The sequence below is a fragment of the Notolabrus celidotus genome, chromosome 14 (genome assembly GCF_009762535.1).
Source record: "Notolabrus celidotus isolate fNotCel1 chromosome 14, fNotCel1.pri, whole genome shotgun sequence".
Classification (NCBI taxonomy): Eukaryota; Metazoa; Chordata; class Actinopteri; order Labriformes; family Labridae; genus Notolabrus; species Notolabrus celidotus.
The window spans coordinates 21,227,679-21,248,457 of NC_048285.1; the positions used below are offsets into that span (position 1 = coordinate 21,227,679).

Genomic DNA, 20,779 nt, shown 5'->3' on the forward strand with positions numbered 1-20,779 from the left:
TTACCATCCCATGACATCACTCAGTTTGAGCCACAGTCTCTGCCAGAGTTTATGGTTTTTTGGGTGTAGCTTTAAAAATGTTTAGGGAGGAGCAGGGGAAATTGTTTACAGTAGCCAGAGTCTCAGTGCAAGTGAGGGCAAATGTGTCTTAGAGAAGAAAAAAGGGGGGGGGGGGATTGGTGGTCTCTTTTGGTATGCAAGCACCAAGACCTTTCTTTCTTAGTGCACACGGACAATGGCTGCAGCCAGTGCCATTGTGAGAGTGTTGTGCGTGTTGTGTGTCTTTGTTTGTCTGCCCTGGAGGCCCCCTCTGTCTCCCTGAGGCATGTCAGGAATGCAGCTGGAGAAGTGGGGGGATGTGAGGAAGGAAGGAAGGAAGGAAGGAAGGAGGGAGGGAGGAAAGGACAGGAAGATGGTATCTTGAGAACCCAGCAGTTTGGGGTCATATGGCTCGTGTGTCGGTGTGCGTCATTCTGCGTTACCTGCTGTCCGTCTTAAATGAAAAAGGTCACCTCTCTGCTTGCTCTAGTCTGGAGAGAGTGTGCTCTGTCTCCGCTCCTCTCCCCAGGCAGTGGGCTGTGATATAATTGACCTGTGTGAAGGAAAAATCCATATAAGGAGAGCCTCTGTCTCCATATGAAGCCACTATCTCTTGCAAAGACGCACACAATATTCACATTCCCACATGTGCTAATCACCATAAACTCATTCTCACTTGAAGAAAGTGTAGAATAGGCCTGGTGTAGTCGATAAAAAGCTAAGTCATGATGGGGATAAAGAACTACAGCTTTTAACTGTGCCTCCTATTATATGAAAACCCTCTATACTAAAAAAAATGCCCTCAGATTCTGATGGCCCTGGGTAGATAAGAAATAGGTATTAGCTGTGTAATCCCACCTGAGTAGAGAGCAGAAAAGCTATACCAGAAGCAGCAAGATAAACAAGGTCATATCCTGGACAATCCTACTCTTAAAATCATGTTGGTCCTACTGTAGAGGAATACCCATCATGTGGATCGTATTCGTGTATAGCTTTCAAGAGCTTCATCAATCAATCATAATCTATTTATAGTGATACATTTATGATCTCAGGACACTAACAGAAAGGTGAAGACTCTTCTCTGTGTTTGTCCACATAGTATTGTATAGTGTCGTTTCGTTTCGTGGTGTGTCTGTTATGTGTGTTATGTCTGTCGTGTATTTTCATGTGTGTAGTGTCGTTTCGTGTAGTTTTTGTTTCGTGTTGGGTTGGGTCAGGTTGTAACCTACCATACCTTGTCATATGGTACAGCATGGTTTTGTATCATATTGTGTCACACTGAACAGTATAATAACATACTGTATCCTATAGCATTGTGCCACATGATATAGCATCATATCTTGTCATATTGTTTCTGATAGTCTGGGCCAAGCAGCCCTGATATTTACAATAGAAAAATAGAATAAAATAAAGATGACACTGGTGTTAATAGTTAAGCATAGGCAGCTGGTGTTCAAGAGAAATTATCTGCAGGAAACAACAAGAAAACAGAACTTAAACCGCCTGAGGGACACATATTTATTAACAGTCATACACTTCTACAATCTTGAAATCTTGTGGTTTTAAATTCTACTTCTGTGCTAGACGTGGACAGTTACCCTCTGAGAATAAACTGACCCTCTGCTAACCTGCTAACAAGAGCCCAAAAGCAGTCAAGTGTCATTTTAGGATCAGACAAACTCCCATGAGACAACCCAAGTGTCTTTCTGTGCCAGAGAGCATCTTAGTTATTTATTTCTTAAAATTTCAGGACTTCACAGACACCCTGGAGGAAAAGTGGGAGGAGGACTGGCGCTTTTAAGATGTTGTTAAATATTTAGACATCCACTCAGGCGGGGCCCACCAGCGAGAGGATGCGTGTGTTCATGTATGGAGGGGTCTGTCTGTCTGGGATGTTGCTGGGGTCCAGAGGGACGGAGATATTCATGCTTCAGTGGAGCTTCAAAAGCATCTGTGCTTTAAGAGAGACAGGACACAGCAGAGCTCAGAGCTAATAATCCGTTGTGGTGGCTCTGGTGGTGCCTGGAGACTAGTTTAGGTGGTCTCCAGTAAGACGCTGTACACAACATAGTCACACTTTTTCTAACACATTTTCAAAAGGGTTCTGTTATAATGGATGTACCAGACAGTCATCAGAGCCACTAGAGCTCAGACCTCACACTGGTTCTCCTTTCCACATTTCCATGCCAGCAGTCCTTTTACCTCCTGAACTGTCTGGTTAAGGACAAGGTTGAATCATAGATCATGAGGATATGCAGGTCTCTGAAAAGTTAATGCTGCTACATCTGAAGGAACTGCTTAAAATTACTGTATTTTTTTAATTGTACTTTACTTACTTTGATGTGCAAGCCAGCATTCTCAAAGACCATAATGCCTTCAGTGTACATTTTTTCCTTGAAGATCTTAACCACCTTGTAATCATGTATCCTCTGTGATATAATTCATTCAATTTTAGCCAACAATTATGTTTGAGGAGCCATAAAAGTAACAGAAAGTAACATCACTGAATTGGCCTTATTCACAAAAATGTGTCTCTACTAGTAAAATTCAACTCCACTCATGTTTGCAATGACTTAATTTGTACACATACAATCTTTTCGTCAGTGATTGTGATGCATTACGAACTTATGCAATCATTTTTGCTGCATTAGATATGAGATGAGTCCTGAAAATGCTGCTAGGTAACCACAACAGCTGCTTGATTGCAGTAACCAGTTAGGGTAAAAACTAGCAGGGTGTTAATGACAGCTGCTAGTTCTTCAGTTGTATGGCAGTGATCAAGCTCTGCCTTCTTTCCATTTTTTTTTCAACCTCAATAAAACGCTATATAAGCCACGTCTTGCCTGTTAGTATACCTCATTATTCAACAGGAGGTAATCATGGTTGAACATGTAGATTCCAGTTAACCATGGGGAATTCGTGGAGACAAGTATTTATTTAGCACCAGCATTCAATAAGTAAAAGTTTTGTTTTGCAGGGAGTTATGTGCTAAACTATTTTCTTTGCTGTTATTGCAGTAATCCTGACTATTCAGACTGTGCCTTAAGATTCAAACATGTTCAAACACTCACCAGGTGGAGTTGTGTCGATTTTTTTTTACCATGCAATGACTGGTTTCTTTGTTCTCGTTGCATCAACACAGAAAAGTATGGAACAGCAGCCGTCCATGAGCACCTTCACTTCTTCAATATGATCTGTCATTTTTGTATTAATGAACCCGTCATCCTGGTGTGCAGGTGTGTTTAGTTTGGGTGCGATTTCTAGTTGCTGTAATCTCAGCATCCGCCTGCAGGCTGTGGGAATGGTAGTGGGTGAGGGAGGGGTTCAAGAGGACTCGTGTGTGGATGAGGGGCATGCTGACCTGTTCATAATTTGTTTCTAATGAACTCTGGAGTCGCGTGGCAGCAAGGGGCCCACAGGGACCTCAAGCACACAGGGGGAAACTCTACCCCTAAGCCTCCATTTAGCTCCACACCCCTGAAAGGTAAACAATAATATTATTCTCCAGAGCCGGTCTTGAGTTGAAAAAGGCACAGATGGGGTCAGTCTGCATGTATGACTGCCACACTGTCCCAGAGATTTTACCTGTGTGTTGTTGCATATTGGAAAAGTATTAAATCCATGCCTGGAGGCTACTTCTTTTTCAATCTCAGAGTGCACACACTCAGACTTACTCATACAATTTAAAAACACCCCAAAGGCAAAACTGTGCTTATAAAGATAGTGCCTCTGCTGAGACCTGCTGCTCTGCTCCTGCTTTTAGATTGCACAGGAAAGCTATCTCTATTATACACACCCAAATCTGGTTACACAAACACACACACACACACACACACACACACACACACACACACACTCACACACACACACACACACACACACAAACGCACGTCATCTGAAGTCTCCAACATGCATGGATTGAAGATTTGAGTGCATAGTATCATCCATCAAACACTAAGAAAAATCTCAAACAGCAGGGAGACTCGAGTACAGTCACACTGTTCAAGCACAGGTTCAAACAATGACTCATTGATGCCTCATGACTTCTGTGAAATCCACATTTTTTTACACTGTGCATCATAAAGATTAAACATATTCCACCTCAACATCACCCCTCATGCTTACTTGTTCTCTTCCTACAAAAATAATATAAACTTCCTTGCGCATCAATTGAGAAACTGATTGTTCATGCCCTCCTATCTTGTATTTTGGCTCTGCAGGAGTCTTCTCAAATATATGGTCACAGGGGGTGCCAACCTAGCTCAGATGCTAAATTGTGCAACCCATGTACAGAGGCCACAGTGCCCAAAGCAGTGGCCATGGGGTTGACTCCCACTCCCGTCCCTTTGAAGCATATCATTCCTATCTCTCACCCCTGTTTCCAACTCAAAACACAGCCCTGTCTTTTACCAAAGGCATTACAAAGCCCAGAAGATCACAGTACAGTCACAGCATTACTTAAAATTGTCAAAAGGGCTGCATCAATATGTTGCTTTTCTAGTTTGTGCGTTTGTTCTGCATAGCTGCATTAATATAAGCACAAACTCCTGAAAAGTTCCAGATATGTTCAGGGTGTGTTGTGATTGCAGCGGCCGAAAATTCACCCTAACATTAATCCCCTGCAAGCCAGCGGGCAGAGGGGATGATGTTTCATCATACAATCGGTGCAAACCTTAAGGAGGGACACTCTCAAGATGAATAAAAACAGCCATGGTTGAAGAAGAAGTATCAAGTACTGTATATCAAAGATGTCTGCTCATCGGTTTCTTTACTGATATAAATGCAAAAAGCGTCATCTCTGTTGTTTGCCCATCATCACATTTTAAACATTTCACTGCGGCTTTTGCTGTGCTGTGTGCTTTGGATGTCATGTCCTGCCTCCCGAGGCTGAACTCCCAGCCCCAACTCCCCATCTGCCTCCTTAGTCCCACCGGCAAGACTTAACGCTGTGAGAGACATGTGTGAACAAGAAACTTAAGAATACTTCAGAAATTCATGAAATTTTCCAGAGTGCATGTGTGAAAGAGGTTCATGTCACATTCATCTCTTATTGTAAAAATTCATACACAGAAAGCAGAGGCTGCTATAAAAACATCCATCAGTGCTTACCTGTCCCATTCACATGCCACTGGCTATGCCAACGGGAGCGATTTGGGGCTCAATGTCTGGCCCGAGGACAATTTGATATCAAAATGTCTACTTTTCAATTGAAAGATGACCTGACGTCTCACTGAGTCACAGTAGCTCAGATGTAGTTGACCAAGAATTAAACTGTAGCTCTGCAGAAGCTTTGAGTCTCATAAAACAACCTCTGATAATACACAAGTATCCATGGAGCTCAATGAAAAGACTGTATCAAGTTGCATTATGGGACATGTGGGCTTTTAACCTAATTTGTAGTCTTGTTGTATAAATACGCCAGTGACTACCTGACCACACACACATCAAATCAATCCATTGAATGGAGTCTGGCGAATTTCACCTCTGCCTGTTGACACTGTGGCAAAGACATCACCTCAAGCTGGTCTTTAGATTTTGGGAATAATTGTCATAATAGTTAGATATGTGAGGGTCTATTTTTGAGCGTTATAGATAAACTACTTTCAGATCTTAAGTTGGTATTTGGGTAAAAAGAAGTGGGATGATGTATAGTGAATGGGTGGGTATAATTACTTCAGGGGGAGAGAAGCCCCTCTGTTTTACATCAGGGTCCTGCTCACCCTGTCGGGATTGTAATCTGCATAGCCACCCTTTCACTATACATCAAACCTTATAATGTGGTACAGCTATGTGTTATTAATTGTAATGTTGTCACAAAACTCTTGATAAATACTTCATTAAAATTGTGAAGAAAGTCCATGTGCCTCGTAAAAAGATTGACACCCTCTGGCTGTTCACATCTGTGCTGGTAGGACAGATCATGGATTCACCTCTATCTGTTTCCAGCTTATAGAAGAAGCAACAGGTCCATGACCATCTACCTAATAGGAAAGGGATTCCAAAGTACATGATACAAACAGTAATAGGGCCAAGAGCTGCACCAATTCTTTCAAGTGTGGAGTGCTCAAAGGCTGTAGAAAGTAGAGGGATAGGAAAGAAGCAAAGAGAGTTTAGAGAGAAGAGTCAAAGCAGAGAGTGGTTTCTGGGTTTCTTTCCCTCCACTCTGTGATTATGTGCGAGTTCAGCAGTTGAACTGTGCCCGCCACCCTCCACTAACAACGTAACTACTACCTTCACCCTGTGCTGTGACCAAACTAGAGAGAACGAGAGAGAGAGGGCAGGGGTAGGAGAGGGAAGAAATTGTAGGTTTTGTGAGGCCTTGAGTGGAGTTGGATATAAATAGGTTCAAACAATGAGTGTGCAGTGGTCAAACTAGGAATTGGGTTCTTCTCAAGGAAACACAATAAGGAAGGACTGAATTTAGCAGAGTGGCTTTTGGAGTAGAGTGATAAGTGGGTTGGAATGACAAAGGCTTTGGTCAGATTTTGGTTTTGGCTATAAAAAAGTAGAGGAAAGTTGATTCTAAATGCACTGTTTATTTGGAAGCAAAGTGGGAGGGGCTTCGCTGACAGGGGGCAGGGCTTCTTTCAGGTGTTAAAGCGCTCTTTGAAGCACCAGTGTCTGGTTCAACCCCCAAGGCTTAACCACTGTTCCCTGTGTGTGTGGTGTGTGTGTACCAGCTGAAACACGCCCGGCCCTCTCTCACACACACTCTCCTCCTCTCACACACACACACACTGCCTTCTCTTTAGAGTCAAGCATTTTTCTGTCTCCTGTTAGTCCACACACACATGTGCACACACTCACCTCACTGTAACAAAGGATATCTTTTTTTCTCACATGGTTTCCTGACAGTCTGCCAGCGTCGGTGGACGTTTTTCCTTTCTACCTTTTTCTTTTTTTTCTTATCAGTGGAGTATTTTTCATCTCAGCTTAACCTTGGATTCCTCACAGCAAGTCGGGCACTTAACTCAGGTAAAGCAGAAGATCATCAAATATGTAGAGGTTCACTTTTGTTGGAGCTTTTTTCAAAAGCCTGATGTTTCTGTTGTCAAACCAAGAGAAATGTTCAGAAATTTAAGATTCAAAGTGAGATAACTGTTAAGCAAAAGGCTCCAAATGTAATTATAGCCTGGGGCACTGCATTCCTCTGCTGTCACATGTTGTCTTTTGAGTTTGTGGGGAACAAAGAGAATACTTTTGAAGTTTAAGTATGAGTATATACTGTCCACATCTGTCCATGCACCTTAGTTTTGTCAGACTTGTGTTCTGTGTGACCCTTTAACAAAGAGCAGGTTCATGCTGGCAGGACTCTTACCATATGTGGGCTGCTGCGGGTATCCCTCTTCTTTTTTTAATCCTATTTCTGGCAAAGAAAAGAATACCATCAAATGTGCAGTGCATATGGGTTTGACTCCTGTTTTAAATAAGCAAAGCTTTGTGCTACCACACACCTGTTTTGAATGTTCTTCTACCTTCAGGTGCAGTGAAAGTGGCACAACAAGCTGAGCTCAGAGGGATAGCTGTGACAAAACCAAACTGATCAGCTTTGTAGTCTTTGTATTGGCTCTGCATACCTCTTATTTCCCGCCATGCTCAAAAACTGGTATGATAAAGGTATGGTACTACTGCATTCATATATGTTCTTCATTGGCACCTTTTGGAGAAAACACAGTACCTGTCAAATCCAAAAAACACTCCAGAAAGAGAGGAAAAAACAGCAACAAAGTGTTAAATGAGTGAAACTGAGAATAAGCTAGTTATGGAATGTAATGCCTTGCAGCGGCCTTGTCAGCCTACAAAAGAACAAAAGAAAGCGCAGAAGCAAAACATGAGAACAAACTACCTTAAATGGGTAAAATCAGATTTGCAGGGCTGAGCAGCCAGCCAGTTAGCTCACTCTTTGTTGGTGATTACATGAGCTCAATCAGCCAATTTGTGCCTGATGGCCAACTGTCTGCCTGCTGCTACAGGCAGCTAAGACATGTTGCAGAGAGTATGTATTACAGGAGAGCCCTCAGCCTCCAACAGGGGTAGTTACTGTTAAGTATAATAGGTAAAATAAGATGGTCTGCTGTACCTTTGTTCGTGTTCACACTGTCAGAGGGTTCACCCACAGACAGTTACCAGGGGAAACACAAGCTTCAACAAGAAATATTAAGGGTCATTAAGTTCTAGACAGGAGTGTCACTATCTAAAATGCTCTTATCTGGTGTCAAAGTACAATTCATACAGCTTCCTGAGGATATCTACACATCTGCACTTGTAAACAAACACAGACACACCTGTTTCTATCTATGAGTGATATAGACCCCATAGGTGGAGATTAACTGAATCTAGTTGAACACTCAAGTTGGAAGACTGATAAGGATATAACCTTTATTATTGTTTTTTATGTGCTCGACTCATGCCATTATGTTAGGCTGGTTGCATTGTGGGTAAATCAGGTAGAAATGTAACAGATTAGAAATACAATAACAATCCTATCAGAGGTTAGGGAGTTCATATTGATGGACTGGAAAATGAGCTCATAGGCAAAATAAAAGAGAACAATATTGGACACTTGTTCTCATTTTGTGCGGTGCTACTCACATCATCACTTTAAAAACATGTTTTTTTCTGATTAAATGAGATAATTATCTTGGAATTAAAGAAAACAAGGTTTTATAAAAAAATTAAAAAAAATAGTTAATGAGATATCTTAGTTGCACTCCTTGGTTCCTAGTAATGTCACTTATTGCCTGATCGTCACTTGAGTCAGCCTGGCTGATATTTAAGATTCATCATCTTACATCCGGGAAGTATGCTGTGTTAGATCAGCTGATCCTGGAAAAACACTGCAGCATCCAGCAGATCAGATTGGACTTTACATCTAAGTGCAAAGCCCTGATGTGACTAATTACAGTACCATCTGCATTTAAGACATGAATATCTCTGGATGTCTCAAACCCTAACCAAAGTTCTACATTAAAACTGAACAGTTGGGTCATGTTTGCTTCTTACGGGGGCCTAAATGAGAGCTGGTACTGATTTTGAGTATCTTTTTTCCTCCAAATGAATGCAATATGCTAATGATGGTATTCATTGGTTGTACTTCTCCTTTCGCAATGCATTGTGGGAAACATCGATCCCACTGTACAGAGTAGAATACTTCTTAATTGATACCCAAAAACTTACACAACCACACCTGTACTTGATTCATTACAATTATGATTCACCAGCAGCTCAGTCACACTCTCTTAGACCACTCTAACCCATTTCTTCTTCTTCTTCTTCTTCTTCTTCTTCTTCTTCTTCTTCTTCTTCTTCTTCTTCTTCTTCTTCTTCTTCTTCTTCTTCTTCTTCTTCTTCTTCTTCTTCTTCTTCTTCTTCTTCTTCTTCTTCTTCTTCTTCTCCAGACACCCCCTCTCCCTCACCACCAGTCCCACTCCTGTTCCAAGCTAATTGTCCTCTTCCTCAAGCTGTCAGGAAGCATTATAGCCCAATGTTCTCACACAGCCAAAATACAGCAGGAGCCTATTTTCTCCCCCCACCTTCCCCTCACCCCTCCTCTCCTCCCCTCTCCACCCTATGAAAACTATCAAAGAGGTGCGCAGGGCCGTGAGTGGCAGAGCGTGCTGTGGAGGAAATGGGGGATTTATGTAGCAGCGAGGAGACGGCCTCTAATGTTATAACTTCTTGTCAGTCCTCTGCACAGTCACTACAGAGCCAGAGCCGAGCTGAATGTACATACACACACACACTCACAACTACACACACACTCACAGGCTGGCTTTAAAAGTAAGAAAAAAAACACAGTTTACAGCACCAAGGCAACAAAAAGAGAGCGAGGGCTGGAAATTGTGAAAGAGAGACAGAGGGTTTATGTTTTCCAAGCTGTGAAGGATTTTAAACTCCCATCAGTCACCTCTCATGTCTCTTGTCGGAGGAATAAAAGGACTGAGTCACACACACATACGCAGCAGCCTGTGTTTGAGGGGAGTGTGTGCCAGCGTGCGTGGACATGTGTGCTCATTTGGGTGGAGCTGAAACATAAAACACTGGCCCTCTTTGCTCCTAATTATATGTTTTTATGTGTGTGTTTGGGTGTGTGTATGTGTATGTGAGAGGCAGAGAAGTAGGTTGTGAATTCGGGCTGTTTATATCGAGCTAAAAATACAAGAAAGCGTGTTTAAATCACGTCTGCGCTCCCACACAGACCCCAACAAACCAGGAGTATTTTTGTCTCCATGATTCTGACTCTGTGTTATCTAAGGCAGTCAGTTGATTTGTGTGTGTGTGTGTGTGTGTGTGTGTGTGTGTGTGTGTGTGTGTGTGTGTGTGTGTGTGTGTGTGTGTGTGTGTGTGTGTGTGTGTGTGTGTGAGGCAGGGAGAGAGGGAGAGAGAGATTTTGTGCCAGTTCATGCTGAGAGCTTCATCTGTTGCTGCAGTGAGTGGAGCACTTTTATCTCCTAACATATCCATAACACGAGAATAATCGTTCTATTAGACTGAAGAAGGCCTGCAGCTTATGATTATTATCTTGATCTGTTAATTAATCATTTACTTAGTAAAATGTCAGACAGTAATAAAAAAAATCTCTGTTTAAATTTCCTCTAGCCTGAGATGACGTCTTCATAGATATAATGCTTGTCTGTGAAACTACTCGTCCCACACCGCCAAAATATTTAAGCTTAGACCACATATTTAGAGGATTAAAAACAAGGGAATGTTTGGAAATCTATTTAAAAATGATGATCAATAGTTGATAAACAGCAAGCAATATTTTCCTACAATAGACGACATTGTAAAAATAAGTCTGTGACTAACAGATTTTGTTGTCTTGATTATCAATCATTTTGGTCCACTAAATGTAAAACAATGTTTGGGAATATTAATTAATTTCACAATCACAATGTTTATGCCCATCCAAACTAAAAGCACAAAGCCCAGAGACATTTATAACAATTTATTTATCAACAACACCAACAAATTTGGGAGCTCAAATGAAAGAATATTTTCCATTTTGGCTTTAAAAATTACTGTATTATTCTTCAAATCTGATGTCTTCTTGAGGCTATCTTTATGAGCTGTACCACAGCTTCATAGTGCTCTCACTATTTTTCACATATTTCTGTTGTTTCATAACAGACATGTGTATTATATGTTGCTTGTGGTTTCTGAGAAGTGCTTCTCTGTTTACATGTAGATCTGTGTTTGTTTTTGTTGTTTTAGTCAGTTGATTCTGCGTTGGAGGCAGTGAAATGCAGAGTTCTTGAGTCCAAGACATATTTCCCTAAGGGAACAAAAAAGTTTACTGCATCATATTAAATCATGCTGTATCATACTGTATTGTCTCCTTTTGTATCGCCTCACATTATTTCAAACACTATCATATCATGTCGTATTGTATGGTCATATCAGACCATATGATATTGTATTGTATTTTATCTCATCGCAACACAACATTTTATATCAGACCATATTGAATAGTATTATTTGGTATCATATTATATTGATTGATTGATTGATATCATTATCCATAAAATGCAATACATTCAGAACTCTGCTGCATGCCTCCTCACCTGCACCTGCTCCCGTGACCACATCACCCCCATCCTCCAACATCTTCATTGGCTCCCCGTCCCCTACTGCATACAGTTTAAAATCCTGCTCCTCACCCACAAAGCCCTCCACCACCAGGCCCCCCCCTACCTCACTGACCTCCTCCACCATCACACTCCTTCCCGTAACCTGCATTCCTCACATGCCAACCTCCTGTCTCCACCTCACAGAACCAAGCACCGAACCTGGGGGGACAGAGCCTTTTCCGTAGCCGCCCCACCCTCTGGAACTCACTCCCCTCCCATATCCAAAACTGCTCTGACCCTTCAGCATTCAAATCTCTTTATAAAAACTCACCTTTTTAAGTTAGCTTTTGATTTGAGATTACACTGTTGTTTTGTTTGATCTGTGTTCCTTGTTTCTTGCTTGTATTGATTTTAACAGTTGTACAGTGTCTTTGAGTTTCTGAAAAGCGGTATATAAATAAAATGTATTATTATTATTATCATAACATTTCGTATTGCATCTCAATGCATTGTATCGCACCATAATGTATCATATTGTTTTTACCGTAGCGTATCGTTTTTAACTGATTGTATCGTATTGTATTGCATATCATTATATCATATCGTATCATATCATATTGTATCATATTGTATCATATCATATCACATCATATCGTACCGTATCATATCTTATATATCGTATCTAGGGATGTACATTTTAAGTATTTTCCGTGATCGATTTTTGGAAATGTTAACGATCAATTATCGATTAATTGATAAAAAAAAACATTATTATTCTTACGTCAAAAACAAGGCCAAATAGGTTGTTTTCCCCCTAGATTGTATTTTCTACAGCAACAAAATGCAAATAACTGACGGGATTGAAGACGGTTACACGTTTGACACGCAGAATATCAACGATCAGGCTCATTAAAATATTCTCCGCGGACATAATCTTATAAAGTGAAGGCTCATAATACTAACAGAAAAGTACTTCAGACTCACAGTGTCCAGTTTTCTGTCTACTCGTTCTTATTGAGAAAAATAAACATGTGTTTTCGGTCAGGTGTCAGCCGGGAGCGCAACCGGATCATAATCAGTCCAGCTGCAGAAAAGCCCAGTCGGCTCTGATGTTGCTGGTCTGTAAACGTAGCGTACCAGAATTTCCCACCTGTCTGTTGCCTTTGTATCCAAAGGTGGGAAATATCCTGTTTAAAACTGTCAACCTTTGTGTCCGTGTTGTTGTTGGCAGCAGTTTTGTATTGATCCTCTTTTAAAAAGCGCACGTGGAGACCTGACGCACAGCCGCAGCCGCCAGCTGAACGTCTCCTCTGTGCACAACACCTTTACCAACTGAATCACATCCAAACATGCTTTAAACTTAAAACACCTCCCTGATAGATGAGTGTAATATGAGACCACATGATGTTTGTTCCACGTGACGGAAAATTGATAACAAAAATGTGTGTTTCGAGTAATTTCTTAACAATCAATTAATCGATAATCGATTAATTGTGGTCATCCCTAATCGTATCGTATGTTATATATCGTATCTATTTAACCAACCGTTTAGTACCGATTGGTATTGTAACATGTAATGTATCGTAACTTATTGTATCGTATCTTAAGTTTAGATTTATGTTTGAGCCTTAGACACAATTTAGTCTTTTTAAACTTTGTCCTTATTCCATTTTTTCTTTCTCAAAGTCTTTATCTGTAGTCTAGGCAACAAGAATAAAAAAAATTCAGTTGTGTCTCAGCTGCTTAGTATTCACAGTGAATCACAACTCCCACGTCTTAATGGACTCTGTCATTGCACCAGTGTAAATCGGCGGCCAGTTAGTCATTTACTCATTTGATACACACATTTGTTGATGCATTTAAAAAATGTGGAACACACATTAATACAGCCCGGTGGTCACAGCAGGCTCAGATTTTCAACCACCAAATGGAGACAGTCCTCATTAGAACAACCTCCACTGGTGGATCATGAGACTTAGCACACACACACACACACACATACACACACTTACACTCATGCATGCACTCTCTGGCCTTCCACATCAGTTCCTCCCTGTCAGAGCGAGCTCATTACCGCCAGATCCCGGCCCTCACACTGAGCCGACCTGCTTTGCTATGCAGTGTTTTTACACTGGCACAAAATGTCAGCTCGCTAAAAGCATCTGTGCTCCTCTCTGCCTGCTGAGAGGGAGAAAGAGAGGGAAGGAGGAGATGGAGATAGAGAAGTAGGGTGAAAAGAAAGAAAATGTTGCCACACTGAAAGGCCAGGGAGAAAAATAAAAGAGAAAGGAGGGAGGGAAAGCTGTTGGTCGGAGGAAAGGAATAGGCATGGCAGTACGACTTGAGAATCCTGATCCTATGATACATTTACCATCTACACTATCATTTCCATTTCTCTTTGTATCCTACTAGCACTGTACTAAAGTGAGCCACCATGTTATCACTCAACTATCAGCAGCTTATGATTAGGAATTCATAATATCTGTTTGTATCTTTAAATATGCCCACATCAGAGAGTTAAACACTCAGAGCCCCACATGAGTGTTGTTTTAATGCTGCATGAGAGCTCAGTTTTCACTCCAACAGTCTGCGTGACACATAACAGTTATTCCTCTAGCTTTGTGCATGCATACATTTCACTCCACAGCTGAATTTTTGCAGTAGCATCAGCATACAGCGATATTTTTTAGCATAAAGATGTATTTTTCTGCATAAATGTCCTTCTCTTTTAGCTCTTAAATTTATACAACGAGACAAACATCTCACAATGTGGGCAGTGTGTGTGGGAGGCTAAACTGGACTGTGCCAGCCTGTTGTCTCCTCCTGTCTCCTGTTAATTATCTTTGTTCTGAATCTTCCCCGTGCTGATTTTGGCCACTTGTGCAGCCACAAATGTTGATTTTGTTGGATATTTCTCGGTTAAAGACGGCCAATAATTTAGTAATTAAAGGATTAGGGGCATCACACTCTGCATCCTGGATAGTTTTCTTCTCTGGTGTGAATAAAAGAGGTGTCTGTCTCTCCCCACCTGTGCAATGACTCAGATTGTAACCCTGACAACCATGTGAAGGTCAGCAGGAGGTTTTTTTTTTTTCAGAATGACTGCTTCCATGGTGATAGAGGAGAGAAAGGGAGTTACTGTGTGTTATTTGTATATTAAAGCATGGCTCACAGATGTTGGACATCAAAGTTTATTTTCCTGCTTTGTTTGCCTGCACTTGCTTTTGTGCACATGTGCACCAGAAAAGGAAATCTGTCTGCATTTTTTATTCAAAAGGGGGGAAGCATTGGGCTTTCATGTGTCTGAAGCTGTTGAGATCTTAATGCTGGTGCTGGGACATGACATCATTCAATCAATACTGCATGGCATTGGCTAGACCTACTATTGAGCAGGGTTTGATTAAAGCACACATGTAGCTGTAGCCCTTTCGAAAGGATGAATCATACAAATGGAAAAAAAAAACATTGTATCATCAAGGGTTCGAGGAATATTGCAGTCACAACTTTAAAGACTAGGATTCTAAAGAAGGTCTATCTTGACTGACCCAAGTCACCTCCTTTTGTAGAGTTCAAGTGGCCTCTGTCTGGCTGCAGATACAGCTTGAGGACATGCAGGACTAGAGATATGAAAACGTGTTTTTCTCCTTTGACATCGGCCATTTTAAAAGCAAATTGTCTTTTATGGGTTATATTTATTGTACATTTGTGTTTTCTGTGTGGTTACTGCTGACTGGAAACACATTACCCTTTGGGGCTGGCAAAAATATCTTTGACCTTTGACGGTCTTCTTTGAAAGTCTCTCCTGAAAGGCTTCCATGGTGTTACATTTCTTGTGACACACAAAAATGTAAAGAAGAAAAAGCTGCAGTGTGGTAAAAAAATAAGGAATCTTGTGAAATGCATTTATATCTTGTTGGCCTCTTGCTCCTGCACACCTTATTTTGAGAAGTAACAAGAAAGGCACGTCTTGAGATGCTTTGATCTGCTTAATGATCCAACAAGCACTTTGTGAAGCATACAAACACCACTGAGTCTACCCAAATCTAAGAGTCTCCACATTAAGGTTTTGCTCTTGGTTGGTTAATGCAGGCTTATTTACATGCAAATATGCTGCATTGACCAACATTAGTCCACTCTAGTCAATTAATTATTTCAAAGTCTTCATCATTAGATGGCAGAAAGTAGGCACAAAAGCAAATTTATAGCAATAACTCGTACTTTCCTCGTGCAGTTTTTAGAGTTGTTATGGATAATCCAGAACACACATACCTGAACAAATAAAGCAGAAACACAGCCAAATAGAAACAATACAGAAAAAAAGATTTGGTTCAGCATCCTCATGGATTTGTCTCTCTTCTCCATCCACTTTGTAATCTCATCTCTCGCTTGGCTTTACAGTCTTTCCCCTACTTACTCCCCGCCTGTAAACTCAGCATCAGCTTAAGAGTTCTTTTACTAGGCCTGCTTTGTAGCTTTCACTGCAAGAGAAACAACTTTATCACAGGTCAGTGTCATCCAAGATAATTATATCCAAGGTTATTATTGCAGGATGGGCATTTTTCCAGTGGACTCCATGCATGCAGCTTGGAGGTACAGCACTGAAGGCTTGATCACGAGCTGGCAAAGTGCAAGCCAGTGCTGAGAGATCAGAGCGAGGAGCTCATCGATCCGCTTCCATGTCATTAAACCCAAGAGTGGTTTGAGTGGGGAAAGCAAACCCCCGCCCAACAGAGATCAATATCAGATAGAGATATCCGAATAACAGGAGGTGTGTGTAGTCATCCTTTCCAAAAAGGACAAAAATAAAAGATGCAGTGAGAAGTGTGACTCAATTTCATCAGAATCCAAAACTGCCCACAGTTGTATTCAATATCACTTAATACAACAGTCTCACTCTTAAGGGTTGAAAATTTACAAGAATACGCCCTGATCCATAAACAAATGCAAATGGCTAACTTCCTGTGGGGTGAACATCATTACAATACTTTTTTGACACATATCTTGACATAACACATATGCCTGCTTATTTTTATGCATGTAGGTGAAACATTGAGTTTTTGATTAGTTCAAGAGGGGGCCATGGAGCCAATTTACATCAGCCAGACCTGTACATTGTCAAACTCTCACCACTACTGTTTCATGTGCAAAGATTTGTGAGTTATGGCAGACATGTTTAGTCTGAGATTTCATTGCATTCCTATAGGATCCTTGCTCCGCTGACACTCAGGTCCAAAATAAACTCTGACTGCTCAAATGTGTTAGTTTAGGGCTTTTCTTTGTATTTTTTTTCTCCAGTAAATATGATATAATGTTGTTTTAGGCATCTAAATGTGATGGAACCTTTTCCTCATATTCATTCTCAAGGATCAGGTATTTACAAAGGAGATCAAAAATGACAGACCAGAAAACAAAGAGGTGTTATATATCAACTGTGTGGAGGTCAGGATAGAGGAGTGAACAGAGAGACGGAGAAGGCAGAGATTATCTGACTAGGTTGGCTTGCTTTTGGATTATAGACCGGCCATCTGCCACTATGGGATTATAATCCTACAGAGAGACAAACAGAGAATGAGGGGAAGATGCCACGCAATGCTGTGTATACTTTTAGACGGGGACAGTGACATCATCAATGAGACATTTCTGACCAGACGTCAGTGCTCAAAGTTGCAGCATTTTGGTTAAAATCAGGAAGTGTTTGATCTAATAATAAGCAGAGGATTATGACTGAAGTTGGATGTTGAAATCCTGTTTTTGGAGCTTGACAATTTTGTATTCTTAGCGCTGAAAACAATTATAGTGTTACATACACAGCCCTGTTGTAGTTTCCCCTCTAAAGTAACGCAGCATCATGTCCTTATTTACTATTCATGCAGCACAGATAGGATTAAGAGAAAGGTTAAAGGAGAAAGTCCCTCCTGTCTTTCTCTTCCGCTCTCTCTGTCTCTCCGTCTGGCATGACTCCATACAAACCAGAGGAATGACACCCCCGACCCTGACCCCCAGCCACCTCACCCCTCCCTTTTCCACCGTCCCCTCTCCCCGCTCGCCAACTCCGCACACACTCAGCCCAACAGCTCCTCCTCTTTTCCAGCCCATACCAGACAGGAAAAAAAAAAAAAAACAGCACCCCTCCCTCCCTCTTTTTCTCTCTCTCTCTCTCTCTCCTGTTCTCTCACCCCTCCTCCTCCACACCCCTCCCTCCCTCTCTCTCTATTTCGGCTTTGGGGAAGCGGCGATCATACCCTTCCCTTCTCTTTTTACAAACAGACAACACCAGAAAACAATCAGGAAACAGACGCAGAAAACAGAGAGTGAAGGAGAGACAAGCGGGAGAATTGATTTTGTAGTTGTTGATCAAAGACAGGTCGAGATCCCTCCTCTCTTCCTCTCCTCCCTCTCCTCCTCCCCTTCGCTGGAATACCACTGCAGGGCTGGGAATCTTATCCCAGTCCCGCTCCTGTTCCCTCAGCTCAGCCTGCTCTGTTTTAGGATGCTGTGAAGGATGGTCCACCAGGAAAACTGTGCTTACCAGGTAGTTCTCACATCTCCATGATACTTTACCTTTATTTCACTGAACCAAGTTTATTTGCCATTTTGGTGTCAATGTTGTTTTTCTCTTATGAGTCAAGTTTATTCTAAATCTTTAAATGACATGTTGAAATTTTGACATTTGTACGACTTCTGTGTCATTCCACAGACCTGTGTGGGAGTGTTTCTCTTTCCTTCTCTGGTTATGTGATTGTGTTGTGAATCTGATGGCTTGCTGGTTGCTAAGAGAGCACTTGACTCAAGGGAATAATGTCCTACCTCCACTCCAGCTCCTTCTCAATCAGCCTCATCAATCCATGTCAAGAGGCATGAGGTGCTCATGCATCTCCAGGCTTATGGTGTCACAACTGAACAACTGTGTGCGTGTGTTTGTGTTTGTGTGTGAATTACATGAATCCAGAGGTGAATGTTTCATAGAGGATGCATGTAATTCAGTTTCTGCAACAGACATTATAGTGAAAACAAGAATTGAAATGTGAATGGTTGCTTTGAGGCTTGTGTTAGTGTGTGTGTGTGTGTTAGATTCTGGTGTATGACATGTGACATGCAGTGTCCCACTTTATCTAACGAGGAATGAAGCAGGCATGATTAAAGGAAACAGAGAACATCACAGCTGTGCATCCGCTTTTTCTTTCCCAGTAACCAGCTCTGATAAAGGCAAGAGAAAGTCTGCAATGCAGTGGAGAAGGAGTGTGGGAACAGGCAGGGAGGTAGATGAAAGGCAGAAGAGATGAGCTGAATATGCCAGGGGAGGCATTGAAGGGGGGAAGACGGAGGCTTCTTTGAAGGAGAGAAGCAAGTGTAGGAGCAGGGAGGAGATGCAGAAAAAAGCTGCAGAGGAAGTGAGGAGAAGGAAACATGAGGGTTCTAGACATGGGTGGGCCTTTAGGGTGCACTTCTGAGTGTTATTCAACTCAATATAGGTCACTTCAGAGTCCAAATGTGTTTCAAATTTTCCTTTGGGTTCAATTGGGGCAGAATTTTGGGTGTATGTAATTGAAATGTGTGATTAATGAAGTAGTTGCTCATATTTATAGTCGTTTGGTTTCGCCTATAGTTTAAAGGCTTCAGGAGCAGGTGTTAGCACATGTAAGCGCTCACAAGTCTGTAATTTTTAACATACATAAGACCTGATCTCTTGTCATTTTGTGCACATCCTCTTGATGCATGAGATTAGGATTTTTGCTATCGACCAACTACCCTTAGGTCTCTTGTTTGAGAATTTTGACAGTGCAAAACCTCAAAAAGACTCTAATCATCCAGCAAAACATTTGCAGTAATCTCAATGTGACTTCCCCAAATTTGTATTTGCATGTCAACGGGGGGGATTTGTGCGTGTGTGGGTGAGGCCCCAGTTGTGTAACGGGATAAGGATTTCCTGCCATGTTTGGCGGTAGATAAAGGCTAGCTGGAGCAACACAGAGATGGAAGGAGAGAGCGGTAGATAACCAGAGGAAGAGTGATGCTGAAGGGTTGGTGGAGGCAGCGTCTGGAGGACAGAGATGAAACAAAACCTGGAGACGTATCGACAAAACGACAGAGGACAGGGTTGAAAAGAGCGGAATGAGACTGGGGTATCACTGTCTGTGGTAACTGAGATGACAAATGATAGGGCGGATGGAAGGAAAAACTGTCGTTAAAATAGGGGATGAAAACGAAGGGAGAAAGTAGGGAAAAAGTTAATTGAAAGAGGAAGATGTCTTTCATGAAAGAAGTGTTGTATTAAAGAAAGATGGAGAGGATAAGAGCGGACGAGAGTGGTGAGCGGAACAGAGGGTTCAGCCTCTGATAACAGCGACTCTCTAGAGGCCTCTCAATTAGACTGGTAACCTGGCAACCAGAAGGCAGACAGCGCCCCTCACACACATACAACACACACACATTGAGGGGATGGAAAGGAGCAAAGTGCAATGGGGAAAGAACAGAGGAGGAGATTAAAAAAAAGATGGGTTTAATGAAGGGACAAAGTGTATGTGGAGCAAATAGATGAAGTGGAAAAGAAAGGCAGGGTGTTGTCCTTGTTTTTGTCATTGTCTCCTGGGAAGATTCATGTCTCGGGGCCATGTTTTGTATTTGTTAGCAACAGTGTTGTTTCGTTTTCTTTAGTTGAGGTGTGGTCCTCATCCTTCTGTTGTTGGCTTTTGTACATTTAAGGCAAAAAAAGACAAGAAAAAAGGGAGAAAAAAAAAAACCCAAGCTGTCATCCTATGTTTGCTGGGGCCTTTCAAGATTCCAGGAAGGCTCCCACTTAATGTCAGAAACAATTTGCCAATTAAGTCACAGGCCAATAAAGGAGCCATTTGACCCATAGTCAACCTAAACCATGTATTGATTTTAAGTCATGTCCATTTTTGTAATAGATCATGCAAGACGCAAAAAGACAGCAAAAAAGTAGCTCCTGCAGTCGCTTCCTTCACTCTAATGCTGCTCTTCCTTCTGTTACAAGCATGAGTGGGCTAAAACCTTGCAACTCTTCATACAGACTGAGGTCTCAATATGTCATCCTGTTTTCATCCTGTTTTCATCCTGACTCTCATGCAAATCTATAAATCGTGCAGTGTCATGTCAGTGTGAGCTGCAGCAGAAGCAGAAGCAGCAGGCTGAAAGGGTGATGGAGAGAT

The 20,779-nt window shown here is 41.6% G+C and overlaps 1 protein-coding gene across 1 annotated transcript in view; it reads left to right on the plus strand.

The window, feature by feature from the left end:
- The window catches only part of schip1 (schwannomin interacting protein 1), a 259,688-nt gene that overhangs the window by 214,106 nt on the left and 24,803 nt on the right, over nt 1-20,779 (plus strand).